The sequence below is a fragment of the Anser brachyrhynchus genome (assembly GCF_964034855.1).
Source record: "Anser brachyrhynchus genome assembly, chromosome: 2".
NCBI classification, from domain to species: domain Eukaryota; kingdom Metazoa; phylum Chordata; class Aves; order Anseriformes; family Anatidae; genus Anser; species Anser brachyrhynchus.
Window position 1 is genome coordinate 25,526,102 of NC_137695.1, and position 25,989 is coordinate 25,552,090.

The 25,989-nt window shown below is 38.9% G+C and overlaps 1 protein-coding gene across 2 annotated transcripts in view; it reads right to left on the minus strand.

Moving 5' to 3' along the window:
- The window catches only part of CDK6 (cyclin dependent kinase 6), a 142,620-nt gene that overhangs the window by 112,850 nt on the left and 3,781 nt on the right, over positions 1-25,989 (minus strand). The window lies entirely within an intron of this gene.

Consider the following 25,989-nt stretch of genomic DNA (forward strand, 5'->3'; position numbering starts at 1 on the left):
ACCTTCATTTTCTTCCCACATAACTATCATGTTCACTTTTACCTATGTTCAGAATTAAATCTTCTTTGGTGGAAACACAATTTTTGTGTCAACTACTGCAAGTTTCCAGAAGCAAGGAATACCTTCTGAGTCAGGATACAGCTTGGAAAAAAAAGCTTTATGTACAAAGTACAAAATGCCACAGCTAAGAAATCCTTCATCATTTTCCATCATCCTTTTACTGGAATTTCTTTATCATTTTACCTTGTTGCAAAACATCAAATTCAAGCTCATTTCCAAAGCTCTTCATAATGTCACATTCCTATCTCATTAGCTTATTTTCTATTGTTTTCTTTTTTTTTTTAATTAGGATTTCTCTCATCTTCTACGCTTCTTCTACCGTACTGTTCTTTTTTATCTTTTGCAAAAATGCCTGCCCATCCTTCAGTGCTTCTCACCTATAGTCATACCAGTGACCATCATCTTCATTACCCTCCTTGAAGTCCCACTTCCACTAAATCACAATAGAAAACCCTCTGTCCCCTGCTCACATACTTTACTAACGTGTGCATTCAGTTAGTTTTAAAACTGTAAAGATCAGACTGCCTCTCCCTCTGAAGTGAGGCAGAAAATCAATTGTTACTTTTATTAAGTGACAGTAGATTTAAATATATATATATACAGTTATTGAGAAAGAAGTAGATACAGTTAAACTGAAGAACCTATCATTGATAGTAAGTCAAAGGTAGTGATTTGTTACTACTCTGTTAACACTACCTCTTATTTTGGTCAACGTCATAGCAGCAATACTGTTTTATTATGTGCATCTTTTATTCTCTTAGAATAAATGTTTGCTTACTTTGTGGAAAGTGCAGGATTTCTGATAATTTTATCAAGTAATATTTTTGTTCTTTGTCCTAGGACTAAGGACTTTCTATGCAGGATCTGGAGACAAAACAAATCACACACAAAGCTTTGGGGTTACTGCGTTTAAAATAGGTCATCTGAAAAACAGACGAGGTAAATGTTTTGTAATGAGTTTTTACTTCTTACCTTAAATATCAAAATATTTCACAAGGCAAGGGAAGATAAGAACTGGCATAGCTACCTGTGAAGACTGTAACCAAAATTTAAGACAGCATTATGCTTCACTTGAGATGGTACAGATTTAACATGTTACAGTTCTGGACCCATTTTAAAAGCATTTCCTAAATAACCTTTAGGCAGACACTTAAAAATTGTTTATTAGACACAATGTTTTGAAAAGGGATGCATGTACATTCCTTTTAGCTTAAAGAATCTTTTCAGTGAGTAATAATTTGGGAACTAGAGTTACAGGATATGAAGAGACCATCACCCTACGTCTTTTAAAAAAAATGTTATCTGTACTTAATCTGTAATCATCGTATGAACAAATATTTACTAAATGATTATGGGAAACTAGTGACTGCAACAGCACATTTCTCATAAACAGAAATAGTATCCTCTTTGTGATTCTCTCAATGTGGCATGTATGGAAGGTAGATGCCCTGTACACAGTAAATCAGTTTTGTGAAATGTCGCAAGTCTTCCTGAAAAGTTAAATTTGTTGGTATTTGGCTGGAGGTTAATAATCTGTAATATATTTATATAAATCAATGTGGAATGTAGCCGGACTGCCTATAACCCCAACACATGCAAATAGAGAGGAGCCAGACAGGTCTGAACATCTGAACATAAACACTGGAAAATATTTCCAACTGTATGATTCCTTTGTGTTGACCTACATTTACCTAAAAATGTTCTAAAACACCTCTTTTGCCAGGTATTTAATATACTGGCAAAATTACCTTTCAACTATAGCAGAATTATAATTCAGTAAAAAAAGGAAAAAAAAAAGATTTCACTGTATAGAATATAGAAGCAAAATGTATCTTCCAACTCACTGCAGAAGGAAATGCTGATTCTGTGTTTAATTCTTCTGTGTCGGGCTTATTTTGATTCTGGCATTTACTGGCATAGCAAAATTAGGAAGTCTAAGGAGTACAGTCTTAGTCAGCTATTACTGAGTAATAATACTATCACTGAGTAATAATATATTTCCCTTTTATACACCCTTTATGTGAAACTCTAAATGCTCTACTGTTAATAATAGAAACTCCAGATCCTGCACCGGGCTGGGTGGAAGCACATCATGTTTACTCACAGAAAACACAGCTGCTGCCTTAGAAAGATAATAATTTAAAGCACAGCTTATATGAATCTGCAGTATTACAAAAAGGCAACATCTGGCATTGCCTGTGCAATTTGGAAAATAGATTGAGAAAGACACAGCCTCTTCACCTGATAGCGTCCATAGGGATAAAACTACCTTTCATAAATTATATTCTTTTACATCCAGTGTAGAAAATCATTCACAGAGTTGCATCCTTTAGTTAGGCATACTCCTGCTGTCTACGCTATCCATCTTTCAGGCCATTTCCTCATGACTCTCTGTACGTGACGGGCCAGTTTTGGATGCCACTGCCTCTCAGGCAACAGCCAAAGGCCTTTTATTTAAAGAGTTACGATGTGGACACTGTCCTAAGTGAAGTAAATGTACCTCAATTAATACAGGATTTCCATACTGAACACTTTGTAAACACAAGCCCAGCCCTTCTATTGTACTTAGAAAAGAAACGATTGAATTATTTGATTAAAGTAAGATCCGCTATGGGAAATCCTGCAAGTATTTAACAAGATGTTTGGCTGGAAGTCATACACTGCCTGATGCATCGATCTGAACTAGCACATTGTTCAGCAGACACTTACTGACTACCTGTGTTTTAATGCATTTTTTCAAGTTAATTGTACTCAAGTAAAAAAGCATACCAGCTATAAATCTGTGTCTATTTTATTTCATATGCCTTGCGCCTAGAGGATCTTACTATAACGAGAGTACCTTCCTTCCTACAAAAGGCTCTTCTAGAAAACTTGATGATGCGTCTTGAAGTCTCTGTTGTTTCTTACACGTAACCTGACAAATGCAATCTCAGTTCATCTTTATTTTACAATATGCAGTCCGAATGTCAAGTTTTTTCAGCAGAGAACAGGTAGTGTTCCAGTTTCTTTGAAAACACTGCATATATTCTGACCCACACTAATGTGCTAACAGTTTCTAGAAAGTCCTTCAATGTTACTAGATTTGCTTTTGAGATTCTCTGAGAGCTGCTATAAAGGTACCCATTTTCACACATTTTTTCCTGAGCAAACTGAGGCAGCAAGGCAGCAATGGTAGAGTTCAAAACCACCGGTACATCAAACTTGCCACCTGCAAGACATACCAAAAAAGAGATCTGACTGTAAGACCTGAAAAACTGTAGGAGATCAGTTCCCTTGGCTACTTTCAAACAGATGAGTAAGTACAACTGGAAAATTAGCCAGAGGGAATACTTGCTGCCAAAGCATCCAAGAGCTTATTGTTATTTTTATTGCAGTAGGACTAATCCAACATGAACAAAGATCCTGTTACTTTGCTGGTCACTCACAGCATTGAACAAAAAAACAGTCCCAGCCCTCAACAGTGTTTCAGTAACATGGATTTACCATAATTTTCCTAGGAGCAGTCTCTTCCCAGGAAGAGTTACTTCCTAGTTTATGTGTGACAACGAAAGAGAACTGGAGCTGTTGATTTATGAGAAGGAGAAAAGTTTAAGACATTTCCAGGTTTCAGAAGTCTGGACAAAGATTCAGACAGAAAGGTTTGGTGGTCTCGCCTAACTCCACAAGGTATTTACCACATGACAGAAAACCATCACAAAATTTATGTACGATTGACAGCGTAAATGCAAACACCACAAGATTGGAATACCAAGACTATTACAGGTCATGATTGAGGTTTTTTGGCAAATATCTGGGGGGAACCTGAATAGCTTCTGCTTTCACTGGCTTTGGCTCAGTTTAATCCTATAAATCCATAATTTTCAAGGGCACAAAAAAATGTTCAGCCTCTCATACCTAAATGCATTGAAGAACGACAGTCAGGCATCCTTTGAGTCCAAATTTCAGCAACAGCCTTAAGACGCTTCTGTTCTTTGGAAGCCACTCAGTCTGTAAGACCTGGCTCCTGACCAGCTGAAAGCCCTTCATTCAGCCCAACTTCTTAAACTAAGTATTCCTTGAAAAGACCAGTTCTCCCCATACTTTTAAGTTTAGCTACCTTCTGCCTGGTTTTTGAAGAAGAAAACTCTCCGCTAACAGAAAACAGTCCTCACTTGAAATCACATATACCAAATGTATTGTAACAAAGGGGCTGTATTTCAGATGAAGAACACAATAGCTGGGCAAGTGAACTGGAACATGTGCGTTACAAGAACCATGTCCCACGTAGCAAAACAGGAAATAGAGCTTCACACTCTAAAACGTATGACAGAGCTCTTTCTCTTTGTTCAGGACACACTGCTTTGTCTCAGCCTCATCAGCAGTCACCTGCTCCTCCATGCCTTTGCAAGCCGATATTTCAGATGTACGTTTTTCTCGCTCTGAGGAGTTTTAGTGAAGCAATTTTAGATGACAAAAAGAGCACAGGCAGATGAATGGGCCTCTAAACTCAAAGTATCTAATATTTTAAGTGTGGGTTTTATTTTTTTTTCTTGCTTTTTCCTGTGATAACATTTGTAAAAACACTTAGTAATGCAAGACGTAAGTTCCCGTTTCATAAGCGTATGGGGTCTTCAGGAGGCCTCTCAGTGTGCTTGCCATGCCAGCTGCACTGCACTGATGTGCACTGATACATGGGATACGGGGTATGTCTCGATGGCAGACTGCAGAACAATGCAGGGACACTTAGACCACCCTCAGCTGACCCACCTCAGGGCTGGAGACATGAGGTGGGACAGCACAGCACTGCCTGCAGCACGGTACGCTAGCCCACCATGAGCTCCATCCAGCAGCAGGCAGATGTTCCGCATCAATCTTGATTAATCAAAACAACCTGGGGTATCTGGGCACTGCTGATGGCAACTCTGAGTCTCAAATCCTTATTGTCTGCATTTCTAGTGAGTTCTTGGAGGCAGCAAACATTTTTCTTGCTCTGCTGCCCTCCCAGGAAAGAGTAACAGGATCTCTTCTTTTCCTCAGAAGAAACCTCTTTCAGGCACGTAACAGAAGAGGACAGAACATAACATCAGATAAAATAAACGAGTTTATCTCGGACAGACAGATGTCATGCAGATAAATGTTTTCAACTCATTCATTATCTGCTGCGCGCAGAGCAGAGAGCTGCCACGAAGGAGGAATGCCATGATGAGAGCAGGGCAGCAGAACATCCTCGCCTGGAGACCTACCCCAGCAGAGCCCAGCCAACATCCCTGCTTAGAGCCCACTCAGCAGTGAGGTTTAAGGGAAGGAAGGGGGATATTAGGATGACAAGGCAATCGTTCATCTGCAAGCTGAGCTTTGTGCTGTAATTTTTTCCAGTCTCTCTGCCTTTCTGACTTGGAAAAATTATTTAAAATGCTTAGCTCTATAAAAGATGTTTTTGTTCTTTAAGTGTGTGTGAGGAGGAGAGACAGGGAAAGTGACAGAGAGAAATAGATGCTCTTGAAGGCGAAGTAAATAGCACTGGCTAAAGTCCGATAGTGTGGGCTGCCTGGGCAAGCTTTCAACGCTCCGTGCTGCCTGCAGCCCTGACCTGCAGCACCCCTGCTCTCCTTGCTGGGCCCCACTCAAGTTACAGCGAGCTGTGGTGCCAGCGTGAACGGTTTTGTGATGCAGACAAATGTCTGCTCCCATGAAACCACCAAAACTCATTTTCGTCTTCAACAGAAGCCAAGATTTGTGCCCAAAAGATGAAAGGGCCAAGTACGTTTACTCACCATGCCACCCAAGTAACTAAAATATTCAGTTGTTGAGAGTTTTATTTCAGGGAAAAATGTGTTTGACGAGATGTTCTCTACACCTCTCTTTGTTTATAGCATAATGCTGTCTTTTTTAGCCCTAACACTGCCATTTCTTGTTCATCTTCTTCGGGAAGGGAGATTATTTTTAATAGTCAAGGAACAGAAATGAATCTGGTGAAGGTCAGCGATTCAGTGTTCTTAGCAGCAAACTTCAGTTTCAGGACTCGCCCTGCAATTCACCAGTTTTTCAAAATACTTACTCCTCACCAGTCAATTAGCAGCTTCATCTCATTGCAATTGATTTTAAATCCAAGCTGGCCACACGCTGAGCAACTACCATTATCTGGGGAAAATAGCAGCCTGTTGATGCCTGTGCTTGCCCTGTGCACTGCTGTACCAAACAGACGGCTGGATCTCTGCGTGGGGACAGCCACGTCTCCCCCACATCAGAAAAACAGCATGGCCTGTTGCAAAGACGGCCACTGGCAGATTCTTTAAGATCAGCAATTGCTGTCTGACCTATTCGTGGTGCTCTCATGTGATCCTGGAGCACGCGAATGTACACTGCCCTTCAGTCATGCACAGCGCTGCTACACATTGCCGAGGGCTCCCCATCAACTTCCAGTTTCGAGCACAAATTAAAGATGCTCTAATTCATAGGCAGTGCATGTGCATCTCCTCATAAATGTTTCAGATTTTCTGTAGAGTACCTTCCCCAGGGGTGGTTGCATTCCTTTTTGCATTCTCTAAATTGCTTAACATGTAAATAAAACCGATGCCTGAGTACTGAATTTGTTTAATTCAAATGCAAGGAGCACAGAAATTACCCTGGGCTGCCAGCAGTACCTGGTGCAAGACGGGCAACAACAAAATCCAGTTCATGTGTAGCTCGCAATCAAATTGCTTGTTACAAATTCCACATTTCAGTTTATGTTTTGAATTTGTGCTCATGCCAAACATGCAGAATCTAAATCTAAGTTGATCGTTTCTTTTCTAGGCTTTAATAAAACCAACGACTCATCTTCAGAAGATTTTATGGCTGCATAAATTATCATTTATTCTTCAGTAGCTTAATAATCTAATCTATCTACACTTGAGACAGTTAACTAAATGGTGATGCCAACATATCAAAAATAACATAGGAAATAATAACCCTCCACTTGATACAAAAAGTAGTCACAGCATGAAACCCAGTGTCCTGTTTGATACCGTGTACTGTCTCACAGAGTTTTTTAAATCCTTGCAATATCACAGCAATGTCCTTGCAATATCACAGGTGTTTTATCCAATGCTTTTTAAGCTTTAAGTGTATCTAATGCAAATTTGATTCCAAGCTCTTCTTTTTCAGAGATGTGTTGGGAAACCTAAACGACAAGAAGCAGGTGCTGTAGAAGATGACAGAAGGTGAGTGCTTTTTTAATGCTTACCATTGATTCAGGGACTGCTACTCCAGAACAGCCTCCAGGTTACTCTACAGACATAACTCTGCTCAGGGATAGTTGCTAGACTCAAAACTCATATTCTGTCTGAAAGTGAATTAATGTTCAGGTGCATGCCAAGCCCTCTGGAATACAAGTAACCACAGCTTGACTGGTAGTACTTGAGAAGGACAAAGCTACTTGTCAAAGCTGCTGCACAAAGCAGGTGAGGGGGCATGCTAACTGCTGCAAATATTCCCGAGCCCTGCTGCTGCCACTTCCCAGGAAGAAGGACCAGCATGGGCAGCAGCTGAAAGGAGCCCAGCACTGGTGGGAGGATGCAGGGGACAGAGTGAGCACTAAGTGCGAAATGCCTTGTTGTGGTTCTTCTGCTGGCAGTAGCCACAGTTTTGATTAAGACCCTCAGAAAGTATTGTTGTAGTGATTTGTGAGACACTGACACACTAAGACTTCTCAAGATAATACATTTGTACAGAGTTTCATATGAAGAGATGGGACCGAATGGTTTGTATTTCTCAAAGCAGGATCAAGAACTGACTTTTAGAAAGTGAAAACTTTCATGCTTCAACAATACTGTGAACTCCATTGCAAAAGCAAAAGAGTAGTAAAATAGAAGGGGAAAAAGCCTAAAGAAAAGTAAAAGGCTAAACTGGCTAAAGTTGACAAAACTGATATACGCAAAGTAAATAAATCATGTAAATACTAGTAATGACAGCTCTTATTTTGAAAACTAAATTAATTCTTTTCAGTTCTTTGAATCATAGTATTTTAATGTATTCAAGGAATTATTAAGGAAATCTATAATCTTTTTAATGCAACATGCTGCATATCCTTGTATTAAAAAGAAAGCAATTGGTATATATAGGAGTAAAACACACTAAAATATTTAATGGTCACTGTAATGTCTGGTATTTATATTCTGGGTTTATTATTATGCATCTTTTCTTAAGTACAATGTCCTTACCTCTCAAGACAATATTATAGCAAAGAAAATCCTTTCTAAGAGAATGAAACAATCACCAGTCTGGGAAATCAGGTGCAGACTTCTTATAGAACCCTATACTCAGACAGTCATTACCTGGACAGAGAGCAATGTAAACCCCTGTATGCCATTTACACCCATATCTACTATGATGGTTGCTATCTGTGGTTCCTGATCTTGCTTTTCTTACTCATGCAGAGATAATTCTGCAGTCTAGGGTGCTGCAAGTGAGCCCCCCTCTTATACCTCAATGCCCTTATCCGTACCAATGTCTCTCCTTCTCAATTTCTTTATTAGATTTATGACTCAAGGCCATTTTTTCATATGGCTATACTTCTCCGAAAACGATGTTCATGATTTATTGCAAACAGTTCATCACAATATTTGTTTTTCCTTAACTTTTGAAATGAATACAACTGTGAACCACATCGCTTTCTCAGTCTTTACCTAGGGGACTAGGAAACACGAATGGATATGAACAGATCTTGTTATCTTACAAATGGAAACAGCAAATTACCACCATTTACTCAAACTGCATGAAAACAACTTTAAAAATGTCTAAATCTGTTGAAAGAATCTGTTTATGGATTCACTAGAACTAATGGTGCTGCACTGCTCAAAATTTCCTGAAAATGGACCAGATATATCCACCCGCTTCCAAGGCAAGCATGGCAGTTGGGTGGCAAACCCATTTGCTACATACAGCAATACACCAAGTGAAAATTCAAGGGGTGTTTTTGATGCTGTGTGTTAATTTCCACACATGCTTGTCCTGCACGAGGTTAAAAGACGCAAAAATAGAGACCCAGTTCTTGGTGCTTTTTGTCTACACTTGATTTCAGGGGTGACTTTGGTCAGGCTTTGATGCCAGGTCTGTCCCCAAGAAGCCTGTGTGCTGTGATGCAAAGCAAATTGTTAGGTAAAGAGAAAGCAAATTCCTCCATTCACTTCAGCAATACTTGAAGGGGAGCACAAGTGGCAATTGCTCACATAGGTAAGAAAAATAAACAGGGTTTGGTCTCATCTTTTGGGAGGCAGTCAGATTTAAGGCATGCTAGCTAACTCCATCCAACGTAGCTGTCTTTGGCTACCCATCATCAGACAGATGCCCATCTTCGTGGGCAGCCCAGCAGAGCTTGTGGAGCGTTGAGCTCTCTCCTCAGCTCCCCTGGAAGAGATACAAGGCATATAACGGAGCTGTTCAGGACTTCGGTGGTTAGTCTGAAAGGGCCACATCGGCCCTTGAATAAATTGGGAGAGGAGTAAGTACTGTCTCTCCCTGTTTGCCAGGGAAGACATTGAGATGACTAATTCAGACCAGACACTTGAATTCAACTGAATTTAGGAGACATGACTCTTTCCCAGGAAAACTATAATTGAGCAATTTTAGTTGGTGGGATTCCAGATTATGTTCAATTGATTATGTAGATGTTTATAAACATTGCTTTTAATAAGGAACTTATAAGAAAATGAGAGATGTCAAAAAACAGCACTGAAAACATCTCCAACCTATTCACTCAAGCTCCACAGACCGGGATCCATCCTAAAAAGCTCTGCACACAAGAGCCTCTACCTAAACTTCATGAAGTTAGTACGTGTATTTAACTGGCTTTGGCTCAGGGCCAGAATTTCCTTTAATTTGAAAGGGAGTTTCACCTGTGACAAACTTGCAGGATTGAGTTTAATATTCATGTTGTACAGAAAAGAAACAAATGGGACTAATAAATCTTCAATAGAAATTTTACAAGATTTTTCTGGCTTAATAAATTTAGCCAGGAGGCAATTGCTCTTAAACACTTGATACATAAAAAGGGATCCTCATTTCCATTAGCATGCAAATTCCTTACACATTTCATCAGGATTTGAGGTGCTGCATCTTACTAGGTTTTTAAAAGTGTGGGCTTCATGGCTGCTCTGTTCCTTAGAGAGGTTTGCATCCCACTTACACACAGTCTATATGCACGTGGCTATACAGGCTCCTTGGCTGTCATGCCATTTCCTCTAATAAGCCGTCTTATTCTAAAATTAATTCATAACACATGCAAAGAAAACTACAAATATCCATAATTGTAAGATTCTCAGGTGCTTTTCTCCTCCAGTTCCCCAGGTAGTTGTCTAGTAAACATGTTTCCTCCTTTAGCATCCAGTTTACATGATCCTGTGAGCCAGTCATTTAAAGATTAATGCACGCTGAGTGAAGTATTCTACAGACCATACAGCTTTTTAAGTATTTCCTTTAAGCTCTTGCACACATATGTAAAAGAAAACAAATTAAAGATTATTTGCAGAGTTTGGCAATGAAAATGAGGTGTTAGTAGCATTTTGAGCTGGCAATAAATTTTATTTGACTGTTTTATTACTTCGGGGCAAAGGCAACTATTTCTTTTGGGGCGTCTTTTAGCAGCATGAGATTAGGGTTTACACTTCAATGCATGGAGAGTTTAGAAATAAATTCAGCATTTTGTAAATGATGGTGTATGTCAGATGTAAATACATGACAAAACTATATTTTGGTTGTTTTGCAACAACATGTCTTTCACATTTCTGAAAGGAACGAGCAAGCTATAATAAATCTTGCAAAACAAGGTCTGGTTCCCGGAGCGCTAAAACATTTTTACATCTCGGCAGTTGAAAACAAGGCACATCTACGTAACTTCTGCAAGCAAACAAGAGTGTGCTCTGCATCGTCCACACAGCCCGTGTCAGCTCGGGCTGAGCTGAGGAAGACGTGAGGACAGCAGAGTGTAATGGCTGAGGCTCGGCAGAGCTAACATGGCTACGCAGCTTCCAGCTGGCTCAACACGCAGGCAGAGCAAGTAGGCATCTGCTGGGGAAGGAGGCAGGGCTGCCTCACATCTGCCTGCAAATGCTGCGTGGACTCGAAAACGAGTGGACATGGATTACTTATGATCATAAAGCGAGTCCGTCAAAACTGCCGAGCTTTAATTTGCTGAAAATTATCCCTTCGGCTCTGTCCTACTCTACACCGTTCCCTACACGATCTGTCCTTTTCCACTTCAGAAAAATACTGCGATAGATGGAAACTGTTCTGACCATTTCCAGCCCCTATACAAATTGTTTTATTCATATAATTATTTTTAGTCCAAAAATAAGTCAAGAGACTGTAAGCAGATATTGAGAGACAAGGAGGGCTAAAGGAAGAACCTCCTGCTCCTCATTATTTTCTCTACCTCATTCCCAAGCCCTAGACCATCAAATTTACCTCTGTTCTCTGAACCAGCACAGAAGCTTGCACCATAACCAATGGTCCTGAGCCTTGCTACAGGTGACCAAACTGGCACCATTACACACCACACAGGCACCCCCAGCACAGTCTACAAAAGCCTTTTCTGGCCTTGGTCAGCTGGCCTATTTCACTGACTATATATATGTATATATATTACAATTCCCATCTCTATCCAACTGAAGTAAATCAGCTAATCATCATGTTAGGACTTCATCCTCTCCCTTTCAATAGTGTGCTCCTATCTCTCTCTTATCTCTTATTTAAAGCTTCCATTTATCTTCTATTTAAATATGCAGTCAAGGAAAGGCCAAATTTTCGTGCTGTGAGATGTATCTAACCATACTGGACATATTATCTTTTTGTACAGTTTTTATCATGAATTTTCATACTTAGTGCACTGGAGGTTTATAATTAAGTTGCCACTGGGCTGTGTTACATCAATTGCTATATTGTGCCATTTTTGGAGGGTGGGAGTGAACACTTACCAGCTGCACTGGTCTACAAAGACTAATATCTTTTCATCCTTATACAATAGGATAGCAGGAGCTAAAAAATAATATTAGATTAGAAACTTAAGGAGTCCAGAGCGGTTAAATTGAACAAATACAGGGAACACACTAAGGAAATGCACAGTCTTAGATAGCAAGGATACGGCTGGATTAATTGTAAGGGGAAAAAAGACATTGTGAAACTGTCAAGATAATTTAAATGATTTAGGAGCCAGCATCCCAAATTACAGAATAACCTAGGTACTTAGGGCCATCAGGATATTTGTGAATCCCTGGACTTCCTGTCCAGTGTCACTTCATGATGCTTTTCAACTAGTATTCTAATGCCTAAATCATAAAAATATAGGATTGGAAGAAAAACCTGAGACCAGTTGCCTGCATTAATGAGCACCCACGACAGACACTTATGCACAGATACAACAGGTTCCCAAACGCTTCTTGCCGTCCCATACAAAATACACAGATATGGCCACAGAGCTTTTCCTTGAGGTACATTTCAGTTCAAGAGCCTCACTGCCACCTCAGGTTCCTGCAGCGCTGGGATATTCATGAAATAAAACTCCTAAGTTATTCCAGGAAGTTGACCCGACCATTTTACACAGGATATTAAATAGACCCCAGCTGTCTCCACTTAGAAGTGACTTAGTTCATATTTTTTATAAAGGCCCATTCAGCTGCCTTCTGAGTTATCACAGAATTGATGTGACTTTCTGGGAAGAGAAGTCAAAATCTCTGTTTTACCTACTTTTCATATAGGCATTTCTTGGGTTTAAAACATCACAACTGGTATCTATATATCCTGAAATAAAAATCTCTGTCTGTATTACAAAAATATTTCACTGAGAAATATCTGCCACCGAAGGCCATTTGGAAGAAATACACACAGTAGACCATTTTTGTTGCTAAACCCAGGAAGACACGGTAGTCTCCATTTCTATGAATGCCTGTACGATATATGGCTACTGATCTACACGCTGTGCATTCTCCCTGTTTCACTCCAGAAGACAGAAAGGTGATGTAAATTTAGGTTTTCCAAAGCCTTGCAAAAGAACACTTTTTTAGGCTTGTGAAAATGTTGGTGATCAGTATGATAGAAAAGCCATAATCATGCCCATTCAGCAAATTGCAATTAACCTATTTCAAAAGCTCAACAGTCTTTTTAAAGAGAACCTCCATTAAAAAGCTGAAAAGATAATACTGCAATATTTTGGTATAAATGATGTATTCTGGGATAAATGAGTTCTGCAACTGAGTAAATAATGCCATTTAAAGCTGGCATTTTCATACTTGAAAGATGAGCGATCAAAGTGGATGTATATTTATAAGAATTTAAAAAATAATAAAAGGGTCAATATTCAAATGAGACACATAATCCCATCATCAAAATGCTACCTAAAATCTAAGAAATATATTTGTACTGCACACAGGAGGAAAAAAAAGCCATCTGTTTCAAAAATTAGTTCTGCTGCTTTTAAATATTGACATCCCCTGCTCAGTTGCTTGCTGGAGTGGACTGTGCCCCAGTTAGGTTAAGCCATTACATGTTTACTCTTTTGGATATTGCCTGGGCTCTTTGCCACTCACATCAGGCTCTATAATTTTTATTTACACTTTCCAGAATACATTTAATAAAATCTACTATTTTATTATGCTTAGGAGCGAGACAGCACTTTAGTTCCAAGTTTCAATTTTCAATGTCATGTAACTTTTTAAAAACAATTAGCTTTTGGGATGATTTGTTGTCTGGCTTGCCATCATTCCCTTTCAATTTTTTCTTTTAACTTCAAAAAAGAAAACTTCTCAGACATTTTTAAGGCACAGATTTAAAACTAACTGCAGTTCCACATGTCTAACAATCCTCATCCATGTTACAAAATAATAATTCTGAACTTCCTGGTAAAAATGCAGTAGAATCTTTCATGGTATTTCTTTGCCACATATACACACATATGCGATTACACGCAACCAAACAGCTTAACAGAGCAGCTTATAAATAAGGACAATTACTTTGTCTTAGCAGTTCCATAATAAAAAATAAATAAATCTGTTTTCAAGCTTTGAGACTCAAGCCATAAAAGAACTAGCTCCAACAGGCACTTGACAGAAAACATTTTTACCTGGTCAAAAACATCGAAGCAGAATCTGTTAGCGTAATAGGCTGATCTTAATTTTGCAAGCTATTACCTAGCAATGTGGGCTGGTGTGTTTTAGGTTTATGGAAAAATAAAACTCGAAATTCCAAAAAACTATTCCAAGAGATAAAGGTATAGTATCACTGCTTTCCAAGAACCCAAGAAAGGTCTTGGATAATTTAGAGTGTAACACAGGTTAAACACCAGAATTTTTCAACTACTTGCAATTGTACAATCACGTAATTTGCTCAAAAGGAATTTGAAGTAATTATGAAGGAAAATTATGTGTAGCATCAGAACGTTATTAATAATGAGGTAATTAGCCCACTTAGTGGCAAATCCCATACCAGACCAATACGGCAGAGTGAGAAAGAAGAAAATGGGAAAAACAAGAAAGAAAAATTGTATTTGAGAAGACTCTGAAACATGCCACAAGCCACTTGTGGGCTGGATTATTCCAACACACATCTTCAGCTACTCTTCCTCTTGTAAGAGATTAACAGCTTTTGACCAAAATGGCTTCTGTTGGAGCTTAAAGTTGTGTACAAGGTAACCAGGCAATGATGACCCATTCCAGCTACATCCTGTTCCCTTTAGTACTTTGATGCCAAGATCAAACTAGAAGCAGATTGTCTGAAGTCAGTACATTTCACAGAAACCTAACCTCTATTATTAGAAGTACATCATTTTTGTTAACTGATAAAAAAGCATCCTGTACAAACCGTTATCAACAATACATATACCAAACTTCAGTAAAAAATTAAGGTCCCCTGTAATACTTGCTTCTTATTTCTCCTCTAATTTGACAGTTCAAGTGTCCTCTGATTTCAATGCTAGATTTTTGATCCCCCACCCACAAAACAATTTCCTATTTGTTTTTGTAAATTCTCTTATTTGCTGTACAAAATCCCTACCCGTGTTTCCACTTTCCACCTTCAAACTTTTGACTGTCACGTATCTCATGTAGCTTCAGCAGGCTCCAGTTGGTGTCCACTCTGCGTGAGTCACCTGGACTCTGTGGTCAACATGAGAGAGCAAGGAGTTTCCAGACGGCAATTTATTCTGCTCCAGGGTAGGTACAGAGGCTGAGTGGGATGAATTACTCTCAGAAAGCACATTCACTCTCTGCACTCAGCATGGAGAGAATATGCATGACTAGGTTGGAGTATGCATTTAATATTTGGATGGTTAAAGTTAGACGTCCGCTCACAATTCTTACCTTGCTTTCCTGTTCTATTTTTTTTTTTTTTTTAATTTGTGGCTATGTGTACCTTGTGTGTTTCCAACATGATATACTGGAGCAGAGACATGAAAAGGAAGGAGAAAGTTTGGTTCCTCCCTTCGATACCACCCACCCCTTTGCAGAACCACCAGAACCAAAGAGTTACATCTATGTTTAAAGTGTCTCGGTAGCACCCAGAAGAGGCTACAGATCCAAAGCAGTAGCTAGGATTTCCAGTAGCTGCACGGAGCATCACACCAGGGAGAGGTAAATGTCCTAACTGACAAAATGTGCAGCTACAGATCTTTATTCAAGTACCTGCCATGCAAAATCCATGCATTTTCATACCCTTTCTCTCAACTGTTGGATTTCTGCTTACCTTCTGTTTCTTAATCTCTCTGTTCTGAAGTCTATTGGTACTATAACAAGTTTGGGAATCATTCCTGTCCCCAGAATATCAGATTTAATTATTGTTGCTCCTGTGACTTTCTGCCTTGACTATAAGAATTTCTTAAACCAATTATTGTAAGTTGCTTCAGACTACACAGTGAGTGTTCTCTTCCTTGTACTCCAGGAACAGCTACTTCATTGAAGGAGTTTGTGAGTTTTGTCTTTAAACCTTGTCCTGTTTGTTCATTTTATTATGAACAGTCATTGAAATTGTCCTTTATTACTGCTTTAATAAACTTAAACTTCTTGAAGAATTATGGGCTCAACATTCTTTCACTGATCTAGAGGACATTTACGTTTGCTCCTTATGACGTAAGTTTTGTTTCTGTAGAACTAACTTGTCCACTCTGAACTTTGGGTTACTGGAAACCAAACAGTCTTTGATATGTATTTTCTTAAAAACATAGCAGTACCCTATTGGTTTGGGACATTCTATTATACTTAAAATGTCTTTTAAAGAGACTCCCTCATCAGTGTTACTCACCTATCTGGGTTTTATCTTTAGCCACAAATACTTTCATTTTCAATCAAATAGGTTACCTGACTGTCCTGTGCAACTCTCCTGCTATTGTACTGCTGTGGTCTGTTGGCTCTCCTACAGTTCAATTCCAAGTTCTTGGAATTCATATTTTTTCACTAGTGCATAAAGCTTTGCTTTTGGTTAACTGATGTCCCTGACAGATGTTTTAACTGGACCTAAGAAAATTAAAAAGCATTAAAAAACAAGGAGAGAAAAAACAAACAATAAGCAGCACAGACGTAAATAGTGCCAGTCAACTCTCTACCTTTTTTTAAATGAAGTTACAAACATAAAGGCAATGTGATGAATGGGACTCAGCGCAATGAAGAAATACAGGTATTCATTTCTCAAGAAGTACTGACTTGTCCAGGCCCTTCCAAGAATGCCGAGCCTAATGAGACATTTAATGCTGATTTACAGACTCGAGTCATTGATTCAAACCCATCGAGTTACGGGTATTATTACTTTGAACAAAACTTGTTGCTCAGCAGTTTACATAAGGCAGAGACAAACAGTAAGGCAACAAATTGATTAGAGATGTCTAAGAGGAAACCACAAAGATTGGTGGGTAGGCCTATCTCCATTATTGATCTAGAAGGTTATCTAAGGATAAACAACACACTAATTAAAATTGCAGATGCTGTTCAATCGCTATGTCATAAAGATGACAAATGTAAACAAAGTGTGATGCTAGATAAAATTAGCAAAACGAGACTCACTTTATGACCTACTGAGAAAATAGCTGAGAAAAATAATGCAGGGCTTTAACTTTCACTGTCTGGAAGAAACACAGAAATCAATATTAAAGGCTCTGGTGCTGTGCTAGCTAGTAACAAGCTAGACATAAACTTTCAATGCAATGTACAGCAATCAGAAAGCAGACAGAATTGTAGATAGAGAAGCATTTCCTCTTGAAGTAAGGAAATGTACATAGCATTTAAATGACTGTATCTGCAATGTAACCTGGAGTTCTGGTCTAAGTGCAACATTGTAAAAATTGCTTAGGTGACCACGCAGAGATAGGAATCAAGTATTTCAGAATGTACATACAAAGGCAGAGGAAATTGTCTGTGGTCCTCCAAGGGAATGTCACTAGGAGGAGTGAAACAGACCAAGAGAAACTCTCTGAGCCTGTATAAGTGAAAAAAACTCCTAATGAAACAATTCTTTTTATACCGCAGGACAGTTTGATAAAATCCATAGTTCTGACTTTTAAAATCTGATCAGTAAAGTCTCAAATGTGCATACTTGGTGGGACACCTCTGCACAGACTTCCTGTCCTAATATATATTTGTTCATTTTAGCATTAGGAATTTATCATTTGAACAACCAGAGCTGGTGTAAATTAACTTCACCTGCAGAAACTCAATCCTGAAATTTATAACTGCCTTTTTGAGTTGGCTGTAAGATGTGGATGCAATTCTCCCATTGCTGCTGAACATTAGGCTGCTCATATGGATGAACATTTAACTATGTACCTTTTTTTTTTTTTTCAGAACATAAACACAAGAATAACCTGAGAATGTTCCTTTAACTGTAAGCTTCTGATTAACATATTCTGTATATGATGATCTACTCCTGCTTAGTCAGAGCACTTAAAGATCATAATCCTCTTTTCTGGAGAATGCCATCCAGCTATAATTTATTAAAGGGCTGTCATTTCTTATGAGACACATTGATATCCTAGACAGCCACAAGGGTTTTTCTAGGAAAATGATTTGATCACCACTGAGGGCAACTGAAAAGCAAAAAATCATGTATAATACAGAATACTGTAAGTCTGAATAATCTAACTTAATCTTTAACATGCAACATGCACACACACAAAAAATATCACAATGTATTTTTATCATGAGATGAGTAAAACCCAAAGCCCGAAGAATGACAGACAGGAGGAATCTTGTTAAGATTTAATAGAAGAGATACAATTTAGTTATGAGAAATCCACCATATTTTGCATGTTGGATTTTATTATAGCTCAGAATACTGTTGCTAGGGATTTTTAAGTTTGCTGTAAATAGAAGACTTTCATATCCTATATCTGTTTTTAATATCACGTGTTGTTTATTTTATTTTATTTTATTTTTAAATGTATGACTATGCATTCTAGCCAGCTAAAGATTTTCAATTTCTGTAGAAACATTCAAAGTCCCTTGTCATAATAAGTAAATGTTAAATGCAATATTCACTGGCTGCACAACCCTCCTTTTTCATGAGGAAGGGGCAGAGTGGGCAAAGCCCTCTAGGTTTGTTTCATTTCAGTGTTAGCTGTGTATCCAAACTGGTACTCCCCCAAACATCTAAGTACCACCAGTACATTCCCAACTCCTACTGCCAAGTTAAAATGAAAACGGTCTTAGTTCAGAAATGATTGAGGTGGTTTGCTCTAATCAAATTAAACCAGCCAAATGTTCTTTTCAAAGGTAACTGTCTACTCTGCAGCTGTATGCAAAATACCACATCAAATGTGAAAAAAAAAATAGTGATAGAATTCTATCCTTACAGTAGAGCGCTGGCTCCACAGATGAAGAGAAACAAAAGCATCAGTGCAGCTAGGAATTACATTCACAGAAAGCTCCCAGAAATATGCTCACTTGAGAAACAATGAACAAAGTACTGAAATTTCCAGTTTATAATTAAATGATTTCAGAGAGAAGGGAATTCTCTGAAATTGTTAAACAGCAACCGCCACCTTGGGTGATTTATTGTAGTGACCATGCTTCAAACAGATATTAAATGCCTAGCCAAAACTTCACATGAGAGAGAAAAAACACCACATAGACTTTTCCATCCCATTTCTCACTTCCTTTCTCTGTCTCTATCACAACACGTAACATTTTGTACTGACTAATGTTGCAAAAGCCCAAACTTGATAGGTTTCATTTAAACTCAGTATGATTCATCTTTGTTAAAACTGAGTTTTCAGTCACTAAATATGGGAAATTCCTGCAAAGATCAATTCATATCTGAATTATTTTTTATTTTGTTTTGCTTAGAGAAGATCAGTTACCTGTTAGTGATCATCCAGAGTGATATCAGTGTTCATACGAATGCTTTTAAAACAGTATGTGACATTTTGCTGTTTGCAAATTGTTTTCTAGGTGTGTCATGGGAAATCCACCCCAAGGCAACTCTACCAATACCAGCAAATTGGCATATTCCAGTACATTCTGTATTTACGTATCTGAAAACATCACCTGGTCCTAAAATTATGTGAGATGCTTCTTTGTGTAGAGATCCATCTTGTTCTAAAACCCTAAAAATACATCTGAAGCATAATATAGAAGTTTCTTGTTACTCATATAGTACCTTCTTCATTCTGCCCATAGCTGACTTGTTAAAATTTTAAGGCCTGATTTTAAAAAGATTATTTAAAGGAATATTTCCTTGTGAACATTTTCTAAGGATGGAACAAATTTTCCAAGGATATGGGTAAATAAATAAACAGGAAAATTAATACAAAAGTTTGCATGCAATTGGTATTTTGAAACAGTTATGGAAGTCTACTGTCACATTTCCACTCTTTGATGACCTTCTCATCTAAACCCTCCCGAGAGAGGTTTCCCAAATGGAAAACATCAAAGTCCGTTATGTCACACCCCTTGGAAAATTCCAAAGCAGCTTGCTTATTAGTAACATGCTTTAGAGTTTAAAGATAGAGCTGTTAAATGCACTTGCAATTTAAAATATTTTTTTCAGAATATATGAAAAATACATGTAGAACTGATATATGAAGAGAAATTTCCTCTCTTTTGAATGAAAACATGTAGCTTGGTGACTTTTGTATACAGGCACAGTTATCTTATGATCATTTGTTAGATCATTAAGAATCCACTTGTTCAGCAATACTGGAAAACAACTAGATTTCATACACAGCGTAAAACCCAAATGCTCTAATATACAGCTGCAATGTTTTGGAAGGTACAGCAACTTCTATGTTACTTTGAGTTATGAAGTTTTGTAAAACAATTTTAAAACTTCAGAGCAGAATTAAGTCAACTAAGAATTACTAAGCAACTCAAAGACAAATAACTTAAGCACTTGATGCCAAATTCATGTTGCTGTACAAAACATCTCTGCTGTTTCAGGATAATTATGTTATTTATTCTGCATGACTTTTTTTAACTTCCAAGAGAAAAAAAATCTCTAGAAATAATGCAGTATATGAAGAAGAATCAATAGGTATGACTTGTATTCTTATGCATACTGTCCCAGTCACCGCTTTGTGCCTGAACTCTATCCAGAAAAGCATTTTAATAATCAGTGCATATTTAATATCATATCTTTTTCTATTTGATAGTGTACTTACATATCTGTTAAACTTTGAACAATTACTTAAATCCCACTGGGAGTACCTGAGTGACTCACTTGGTACTTTGCTAAGTCACAGCCGACAGCCTACTCTCCTTCAAACGTCGGGAAAGGGCTCACTACTTGCACCCTCTTCCACATTTCAGCAGGCACCAGGGTATCACGACACAAACCTGAAAGTCCCATGCAATCTACCTGGCCCCTGTTGTGGCCAGCACTGACTCCTGGACCCCACTCCAGGAACCCAGGGGATGGATGCCTCTATCTGGCGATAGCAGGCTGGCACCAGCAGCGGTTTTGGTGAGGTGCGATGGTTTTTCATCCTGGGCAGGACCCAGCAAGACTAGGTCTCCAGGAACATTACAAATACAACCCTCCACTGATTTAGAGAAGGAAGGGAGCGCTGTACATAATCTAAAATGACTAACATTTACTCACACAAAGACTGGAAACATGTTTTTTATAAAAAGCTTAGATTCAGAGTAAGATAAAATACTTTTTGAAGAAAGCTTGTATTCACTCCAGAGAATTTCCTAAGGCTTAAAAGGCTCTTCCATATTCAACCCTTCCTTCCTGACATGCTCTTATCTTGTCCTGTTTCTGGAAGGCCATGTGTTCAAACTAAATCATCACATCCATTACTAATAAACAATTCATATAGACAGGAAGAATATCACTGATTTTCCCTTATTCTGTGTACTGTAGGGCTGCAAACAGATGATGACAGGCCAGCATTCATGTGCAGCCGTTTCACAATGTCCTCTGCCAATTTAAGAAACTTCTCCAAATCCTACCTCCTGTCAAACCCTGTTCAGTATCAGCCACATTGTTCCCCTTGCCCTCTTGCCATCGGAGAAGCCCTTTCCCCGGGTGAGCCGTCCCTCTGTCTCCAGCACTGTCGCGGTGTCCTCCTCGCTGGGTCAGGACAGTGCAGGGACATCTCTGGCTGCTCTCTAGCCTGGAAATGTCTCTCTCTCGCCAAGGCATTTCCCGTCTTCTCATCTTGCCTTGAAGACCATCCTGTTTGTGTTAGTCTAAAACTGAACTGAGGCTCATTCAGTTTTTCCTTCCCATTACTCATCCACCTCAGTTGAGACTAATCTGCTGCATTAATTCCTTTAACCTTGGCAATTTCTAAGTTTCCAGTTCTGTTTCTTTTGCTTCACCCCATCTCTGCATCTTATTTTACTCTTTCTGCATGCAAGATAAACCCTGTACCTAGCAATGTGAAAGTATCCACTTCTTTCTATCCTCAGGGCTGTCAGATGCCATAGGAGTGGTACTACACAAAAATAAATTGTATTGCATGCTGTTGATCTGTAGGAATGATGTCATACACTAAAAGTTTAACATTAGTTTGGCAGAAAAAGGAAGTAAGGAAGGAAGCAGAATTCACTGGAGACAAACATCCCCTAAAATAGAAATATTACACTTCACGGGATGAAACATCTCAATGATTTTGAGAACATCATCCTTTCAACTTCTTAACAGCACGGTAATAAAGCCAGCAGCCAATATCAGCATTACCATAAACTGCAAAAAGAAACAAAATTAACTACTGAATTTTGAAATTCCTCTCCCACTGTATGTTCCGGTATGATTTCAGTTTGACAAACAAAACAAGCCAAACAACTGCAAGTTCAAATTGCCTTGCAAAAGCTTGGCTATGCATTGATGACTTCTTTCAGGTACGTTCTGAATGCTCTCTGCATCAGGTTAGATGGGGAATTTTAAGACACTGTTATGAAAAAGACACCTCCTATATTAGTATAATGCAATTTTAAGCACCAAGCCATTGCACACTTCTGGGAACATTGAGCAAGGTCAAGTGATGGTCTTTACATCTGGGCAAACAGGGATGCGGGTGTCAGGCATGCACCAGCCTTGTCCCTCCATGCTCCTGTGTCCTTGCCAAGGGAAGCAGCCGATGGGCTCCATAAAGCACTCAAGTGCAAACCAAGAGGTAAGAGGCATGGACCATGGACTGCAAACGTCAAGAAAAAGCAACGTGATGGTATTGCTGCACCACAGAGTGCTGTCTACACTGTCATTTATATTTCATTGGATGTAAAACAACATAAAAATTTGAACACGGGATAATTGTCCAATTACTCATAATTACCGGGTTTCCCACACACTTATCCATGTACTAAAAAGTCTGAGGAATGAAGTTACAGTCCCAGCTAGGTGGATCATTCTGTTGAACATAAATCAATTATCTGGGCCACCTATTCTGCAAGTTAACAGAAAGGAGAGAAATAAGATTTTGAATTCCTTCCTTATTATACGGCAATTGCGATCCTGAATGGCAAGATTTCTGACACTTACATTTGACATAACAGACCAGATTAGATTATATTCTAATAGACTATATTCAATATAGTTTTGGTTGTTTTGAAATAGAAGACTTACTAACCCACAGAAATACCAAGTTAGATTTATCAAAAAACAGAATAAAATAACCAAGAAGCAAAAACCATACAGCTTTGCAGGTTTGCTCTATTTGCTTATGGTTTAAAACTATTAAAACTGTTAAATATATGTGTGTGCGTGTGTTAGAAAATGAGCACTGCAAGAATTACAGTATTCTGTCTTGTATATCACCTTCCTAGGGTGCAAATTCATGGTTTGACGAATGATTAACATTAGGGGAAAATTATTCATCTGATTACCAGCAGGAGAGATATAAAACGAACACAATATATTACTGGATTTAGCAATATAATCACAAGAAAAAAATCTACAGATATATTACAGCAGGGAATACTCCCAGTTTTACACACAGGAATTTCCTGAATCTAATATGTCATTTATTCCTGGCAAAGCCTGTCCTTTGTCTACGTATATTTCATTTCTTCCCAAACAGAACAGAACTAAGCTACATAAGCGCCAGACCAATTTTTGCCAGACTTAACTACTGTATACAGTAAGGTTTTAATAAAGCATTACATCTTCCCATCTGAAAGGTGAGCTAGAGGAGCACCTTAATCATTCTCCTGGTTAGTAGGGACATTTCATGCAACATTCCTCATTTTAGAACAATTCACACAACCGTTTACTCTTGAAGAGTGGCTATTTTTTGCTTTGTTTTGTGAAGGTAAATGGAATAGCCTAAGGTGTCCTGACCTTTCTACAAGGGCAAATGTGAACAGGAGAATATTTTAAGTGCAAAGCGATCATCCTTTTTACTGTATTTTTACCATGCCTTTCTGTATGCTATTTTTGACAGTCTTTCAAAAATTTTGGTCAGTCCACCAGGCCTTATTCACTTTACAGTTAACAGTCCAGAGACTTAGACTACCATCACTTTTCTGCTGAAGATTAGACTTCCTTTCACTTCTCATCTCGCACCTCTTTCTGCTTTATTCTGCCATCAGGTCTTATCTAACTTCATTATCTAATTCCTGTAAAAGCAACTGTGCTGTGACAAATGCATCACCGCATGGTATGAATATGGAAACAAGAGACTTGGATAGAAGGGATGAGGAACAAAACCTCTCATAATTAGCAAGAAGTAGCATGGAAAAATATGACAATTTTTTTGTTTAAAATTATTCTATGCTATTTAGACATTTCTACTTTATGGAGAAAATTCCTTTCCATCCCCAGTGCCAAGCACTAGAAACCAGTTTTGACACTAAGCACTTCTCAGGATTTTAAAGGAAGGGACTCTAAGGCTGCCATGCCAATCCCAGGCTGCAGTCGCTCAGCTGGTCCTGTGTCGAGGCTCCGTGACCAACAAAACCATGGAGCTACATCTTTACCTAGCAAGTGCTGGGTCTTCTCCTTCCCAAACTGTTCTTCACGTTCAGCACCACTTCACGCAGACAGAACAGCTCTGGGCTGAGCTCCTTATGGTCTTCCCTGGCTAGCCCAACCCTACCATCTGCACTGGGCATGACAAGACGTGGCCTGTGGCTTCTGCTGCTGCTGTCAGCTGATGCCAGAGCACCACAACCACGCTTGCTCAGCAGCACAGGTCATATGCGGCTCAACTGCATGCAGTGTGTCTAAATTTTGACCCACAGAATGACTGTTGGTTTGCATTGAACGACTCATGGATCACACACGCCTTACTCAGAGATAACAGATTTGACATGAGATTTGCATTGCTCACTCATTTGTCTCGGGCTACTTGCCTGTAAAATTCAGAAGATAGCTAGATGTCCCCTTCGCAAAAAATCTGACCTCAAATATTTGCGTGGCTATCCCAGTGCTCTGAAAATGTTGTACCTTCTAATCCAGTATGCAGACAATGCATTTGCCATTATTTTTACTTACTAACCTGGCCACGATACCAGTTTCCAGACTGCATGCACAAACAATGAACATTTTTGTGAGCAAAATATGTTCCGACATTTAGTACCGCTAGGTCAGCTGCATAAAACTGCAGATCTTCATTTATAGTATTTCCTTCTCTGAATATATTTACATAACATAAAAATAGACCTTTAATCTCAGTAGATTACAAACTCTTCTACCATCTTCTGTAATGGAACTGAGGCATTCAAGTATTTTCAAATAATCTCTCATTACAAGGACACGATTTCAACCACTCCAAAGTGCTACTCAGAGCTTCATCTGCTCTACAGATTAAAAATATGCACAACAGAGGTGACTTTTAAAATAGCATTCCTCCTGTTTCAGAAGAGTGTTTGAAACTGCTTCTTACATTCCCCTGCTTGTTTGTGGAAGTAGGTGTGCAGCCAATGTCCCAAACACCCCGACACATCACATCCCGAGCCCTTGTGTCTGAAATGCGACTTGGGGCAAAAGCCAATTATTCCCAAACAAAGGCTTATGATTTTCAAGTATGTAAATGTCTAAACCTGGGCACCTAAACCCATACTTATTCACCAAAATTATTGAACTGGATTTCAGAGATTTTAGGAACTCTCAATTATCTCTATTGCCAAGAAAGGAGATTGGGTGTGCTCCTCTGTAAACCAAGTCACCTGATTCAGTGACCAGATGTGATACGTTGCCCACACTTGGATGCACCCACTTTTGAAATTTATGCCCCTGGCATCACTAGGTGCCAGCCAGAATAATGGTTATTGACCAAACTGGCTGCTGGAGGTTTCCAGCTACAGCAAGGTGAGAGCTCGTGGCAGGGCCAGCCTTAACACTGGGAGAACCTGCCCAAGAACACGGGGCATTTATTCAGGGTTATGCTACCAGCAGGAGGGAAATCCTGCTGTCATTGCCACCGTTTTGAGAGTAAGGCCTGCCTTTTGTCCTTCCGCACTCTTGGTAGCACCATCAGCAGCACTTGGTGAAATTACTAACAGTCAAACAGCATTCAGTTGTGAGGCCTCCTGAAAGCTTGAAGTCTTAGGC